Consider the following 6,000-nt stretch of genomic DNA (forward strand, 5'->3'; position numbering starts at 1 on the left):
ATGACAAAGTAAAGTAACAAATTTAACTTTTAAATTTACAATTTATTTTACACATTTCCCATTTATTTACTGACACATACTGTCCCAGTGTTAAGAGAAGTCGGGAGGGAGGCACTTTCTTCAGCCTGAAGATTATTCATTTCACTTTTAGTGTGAAAGGGCCTTTACAGTTGCCAAAAATACAATGTTTCACTTTTTTGTTATTAAAAAATAAACAAGCAAGCCCAGCTCAGGTGACCAAAAGTAACATAGTGCATTACTTTCCATAAAAAGTAACTAAGTAACACATTTAGTTACTTTTTTAGGGAGTAGCACAATTGTAATACATTACTTTTAAAAGTAACTATCCCCAACACTAATAGAAGACACATCATTATTACATTATTAATGGTGAAAATAATAAAATAAATACATAAACTGGCATAAGTGTGGTTTCCAACAAATATTTGTATTAGTTCCCCAGAAACATGTCATCATACTCCGAGTATATACTATATGCTGTAAATAATGTTTGAATGTGACATTAAAGACATTTATGTTACAAAAGATTTAGATTTAAAATAAATGCTGTTCCTATTCTACTCATCATATATCAGTTTCCACAAAAATATAAAGAAGCACATCTGTTTTTTTAACACTGATAATAATAAATGTTACTTGAGCAGCAAATCAGAATATTATACTGATTTCTGAAGGATCATGTGACAATGAAGACTGAAGACACTGAAAAAAATTACATTTCCAGTTGCCTTAAATTATCTCAGTTATCTTATAAATATTGATAATTCTCAACTTAAAATAAAAAAATTATTCACTCGAAATTTTCTCTATCTTTCAACTTATTTAATGTGGTGAATACACTTAAATTTAGTCTTTTGTTGTCCATCCTTAACCTAACCACAGGCTCTACTCTTCACCACAATGGTAACACTACAAAACCACCATAACAGAAACCTTTGTAAATCCTAACATAACACAACATTTAAGTACTAACTTATGTCCCTCTATGTTAATCTTGTGTAAAAACACACAAAATAACACTTAATTTCTACATTTATTTTCCTTGTTTTCTGATGCAAAGCATGCTGGGAACTAGAAAACGCAATCATTTTAAGTTCACCTTACTACAACAAAATTTTGAGTTAACAGAACTTATTTAAATTAAGTCCAATGAACTTTCATTATTATTTGAGTGCAATTAACTAATTTCCTTTGATTAATTTCACTGTTCAGTTTTACAGTGTGTAATATTATTGAGCAATGTTATTGTGTTCAATGCTGGACATTTTTATTTTGTGGTGCTGTCTGTTTATTTGACTGTATTGAACTTATTTTAAATAAATATTTTTAATCGGATGAAAAATATGCATAAGTGTTATATATTTTTACTATTTTATTATACTGCATCTTAAATTACAGATGTAACCTTTATTGCTGAATTGCAATTCAGTAATGTTCACATCCTTTAACTCATGCACTGAAGATCAGCCAATGTTGCCCGACCCTGATCTATGTACTTCTAGCCCCCTAACCTTTTGTTCAAAACTTATGTGGACCCTTGTAATTTGCATCCTAATTGACTTAAAGTTTATTGTCTTTACTTGGATGTCCATTTACTATTGACATGACCAGACAAACAGCAGGTCTCATCCCCACCAGCTCATCAGCACAAAGCAAACAGCTCATGTACAAACCTACAACAGACAGAGAGAGAGAGAGAGAGAGATGGAGAGCATGCCGAGACATTGTACTTCAAAATGACATTGAAATTTAACCATCCATTATGGTTTACATTAAAAAAAAAATGTATGCAGAACTTTACTACATAAAAGTACTTTTCAAAATGATTTGCATTTGTACTCTCGAAAATGTGCTTTGCCCTTGCAGGGGACGCCGGCCAACGCCATTACAGCTTCTCCAACAAAACATCTGCGGAGGTAACAAACAGCCAATTGAAGTTTCATTGATTTACAAAATGCTGGCTGATATCCAGAGGTTCACATAAGGACAAACTATAGCAATTAGTTAACCCAGATGACCTGAGAAACACATCAGAGATGCGAAGAAAGGGTGATCGATAGAGGATCCTTTGTTATGGCAGATAAGAACAAAGAAAAAAGAGAAGCTGATTAAAAATGAAAATACCCGATCAATAGACTCTTCAGTAAGAACATGGAAATTGTTTCCTGTTTTCTCAGGTCATCTGGGTCAACTTATTGCTAGTTTGTCTATGAATAGATTTTATTATTATTAACATTATTATAATAATAATTGGGTCCCACTTTATATTAGGTGGCCTTAACTACTATGTACTTACATAAAAATAAGTACAATGTACTTATTGTGTTCATATTGTATTGTAAAACACTTCTGCTGCTATTGAGGTGGGATAGGGGTAAGGTTAGGGAGAGGGTTGGAGGTATGGGTAAGTTTAAGGGTGGGTTAAGGTGTAAAGTATGGGTCAACAGTGTAATTATAAATGTAATTACAGAAATTAAATACAGATGTAATTACATGTAGTTTTTTTTAAATATAAGTACAATGTAAAAACATGTATGTACACTATAAGTACATTGTACTAAATTAATAATTAAAATGTAAGTACATAGTAGTTAAGGTCACTTAATATAAAGTGGGTCCAATAATTGTTATACACATTTTTAAAAAGTCATCTTATCTGAATCAGGAGAGAAATATGCACAGATCAAGCACAGTTTACAAGCAAAACCATGTTCAAGCAAATATGTTGGTGAATTTCGATGTAAGAGGACAGCAAGAGATGGATGTTCTCATTGGATGAAGCGTTATTATGGATTACAGACTCATAGTTTGTCTAGAAGCAATGGTTTGAAGTTGAAAATGTATTTTCTTTACAAACATGCAGTTTTCACTTCACAAGACATTAACTGATGGACTGGAGTGGTGTGGATTACTTGTGATGTTTTTAACAGCTGTTTGGACTCTCATTCTGATGGCACCCATTCACTGCAGAGCATCCATTGATGAACAAGTGATGTAATGCTACATTTCTGCAAATATGTTCTCATAAAGAAACAATCTCATCAACATCTAGGAATGGTCTGAGGGTGAGTACATTTTCAGCTAATTGTCATTTTTGGGTGAACTGTTCCTTTAAGAACATTTTTTCTCATAATTTTTTACGAAGATATTTGTTTTAATTCCTTTTATTCTCATTAAAGTAAAACATTGTGGTAAATGATGTACAGAAACTGAATTTCCTTGGGTGCTCTAGGAAATGATGTCAACCATGAATAATCAGACTGATGTGATGGTGAATGTCTATGCCAGTTCCTGTACCTGTGCAGTCGCCAGTGTGGCAGCAGTTCTTACGGCAGGACTTTTTGTCCTCTGCCTCATTAATGAGTTTCCCTCTCCACTCTTCATCTGTAGCTCCAGGACATTTCTCCATCTGGAACAGCCGTCTTCCCGGCTCTTCTTCATTTACGGTGTTCTCATGTCACGCTCGCAGACAGCCTTGTAGCAGTGCTGTGAGCAGCCCATATTTTAGTGCTGGGTGCAAGTGTAGCATAGAGTAAATCTTTGGCTAGAGACCTTCTTATTTCTTTTGTCCCAAAACTGGATATATTGCAATAGAGTGCAACAGCGACTGGCAATTTTTTTTCAGCAGCCTTGATCCCTGAAAAATATTTCAATCGTCTTCAGTGTCAAAAGATGGATTTCAAAAACATACAGTCACTGAAAGGGTTTAAACATGCAGGAGATGCTGGAAAACCAAAGAATATGCAGGAACTGGAGGATTTTTCTGAAGAACAGCAGGCAGTCGAACTGCTCAGGACCAACTAATGAAAAACCATCCCAAAATATAAAAATGGATGGTTGTGAATGATCCAGGAAACTACACATAAAATTAAAAATTCAAGACTAAGTAAACTTTTGAATGATGTCATTTTTATAAATTCAGCTATTATGTTGTCATGGAGGATATAACAACATCTGTGATATAGCTTATACAGTACTAAATAAAAAATAACGTGCAATTTTTATGATTCTCAAATTTTGTTTCAATTATTAACATTCAGCATTTGGTATGTACACTTATGAGCACTTATATAAACTTATATATATATGTGTGTGTGTGTGTGTCTATTGTGTGTGTCTATTGTGTGTGTGTATATATGGTGTGACCTATGTTTTCTTTTTTTTCTTTAAATGTTGTGGATATTTTTCCTGAAAAACAAGACAACCATCTCATGTTAACTGCCTCTGACGAGTAGTTAGACAAATAATTTAAAATTAAATAAGGAAAAGGTCATAACGTCTCTGAAGGCTTATAAATAACATTTTATTTTATGAAGACAGCATTGGGGTCCATCTGGCAAAGCTGAGCGCTCTGAAGGCAACTGTAAATACTGGTGACATTGTTCTAATAATGGCTAGGCCTTGGGCAACCAACAACCGTGCCATCCAAATGACAAGCTGTCTTTATCACTGGCATGAACTCCTGGGAAAATGAAATAGTCTGGAGACATTTAAGGGGCAACAGCAAGCACTGATCCTGAAACAGCTTGTGCACACAGACAAAAACTAAAAGGATTGATGTCAAAAAAATATGGAAGCACATCTCAGAAGATAGTCAAGAAAGAGCAATTAAATATGTAAATAACAGTGGAAGGAAGAGTAATACAGGTGAAATAAATAAATATATAAAAGTCCATGGCCTGCAGGTTTATGTGTGGGTGAGATAGTGTTTGAATGTGGCGTGACACGCAAGACTCGGTTCCCACTGAGCATCCAATGCATGAATGAATGATAGGTTACATAATGCATCAATTCACAGATTAATGGCTTCTTTCATTTCTAGTAAACAGACTTCAGAATTACATCGATTTTAAGTTTGAAACTGAGTTTTATTCTGATCCCTTTCATGTTTTCAATCAAGTCCTTATCTAATTTTGTGGATGAGAAACACAGAGGCTATCAAATGAGTCTATTGACAAATGCATTTTCAAGGAGTAATGCCTTGAGGAGCCTCTGAACATAATTCCTGAAGTGATAGATCTTCTCAACCATTCATAGAGTCCTTCGTCTTGTTTCCTGGTTCTATCTTGGTGGGAAGGTTATGTGCTTATATCAGATAGTGTTTGACAGATGTGTGTAACCAGGCCTTGGAAATGAAACTGAGAGATTAGAGAGAACCGGACCACAGAAAAAAAGAAAAGAGAAAGATTGCAAAGAGATGCAATCATGTAAAGTGCATCAGACTATAATATGTGAACTACTGTGAGTGCTAGTTTTTCAGTTTTTTCATTTTATTTTTGGAGTTTTTGTAATTAGTGCTGTTAAGGCAAGCATCATTTTAACCCTGTAAAGCTTGCCATTTTAGCTTATGTACTCACTGGCCACTTTATTATGTAATACATCCTTTTGGCTTCAGAACTGCCTTAAAGGGATAGTTCACCCAAAAATCATAATTATGACATTAATAACTCATGTCTCTCCAAACCCGTGAAACCTTCGTTCATCTTCAGGACACAGTTTAAGATATTTTAGATTTAGTCCGAGAGCTCTCAGTCCCTTCATTGAAGCTGTGTGTACGGTATACTGTCCATGTCCAGAAAGTTAAGAAAAACATCATCAAAGTAATCCATGTGACATCAGAGGGTCAGTTAGAATATTTTGAAGCATCGAAAATACATTTTGGTCCAAAAATAGCAAAAACTACGACTTTTTTCAGCTTTGTCTTCTCTTCCGGGTCTGTTGTGAGAGAGAGAGTTCAAAACAAAGCAGTTTGTGATATCCGGTTCGCGAACGAATCATTCGATGTAACTGGATCTTTTTGAACCAGTTCACCGAATCGAAGTTTTAAACGGTTCGCATCTCTAATACGCATTAATCTACAAATTACTTAAGCTGTGAACTTTTTTAATGTGGCTGACACTCCCTCTGAGTTAAAACAAACCAATATCCCGGAGTAATGCATGCACTCAAACAGTACACTGACTGACGCTGCAGCAGAAG

This window comes from Carassius carassius, chromosome 37 (genome assembly GCF_963082965.1).
Source record: "Carassius carassius chromosome 37, fCarCar2.1, whole genome shotgun sequence".
NCBI lineage: Eukaryota > Metazoa > Chordata > Actinopteri > Cypriniformes > Cyprinidae > Carassius > Carassius carassius.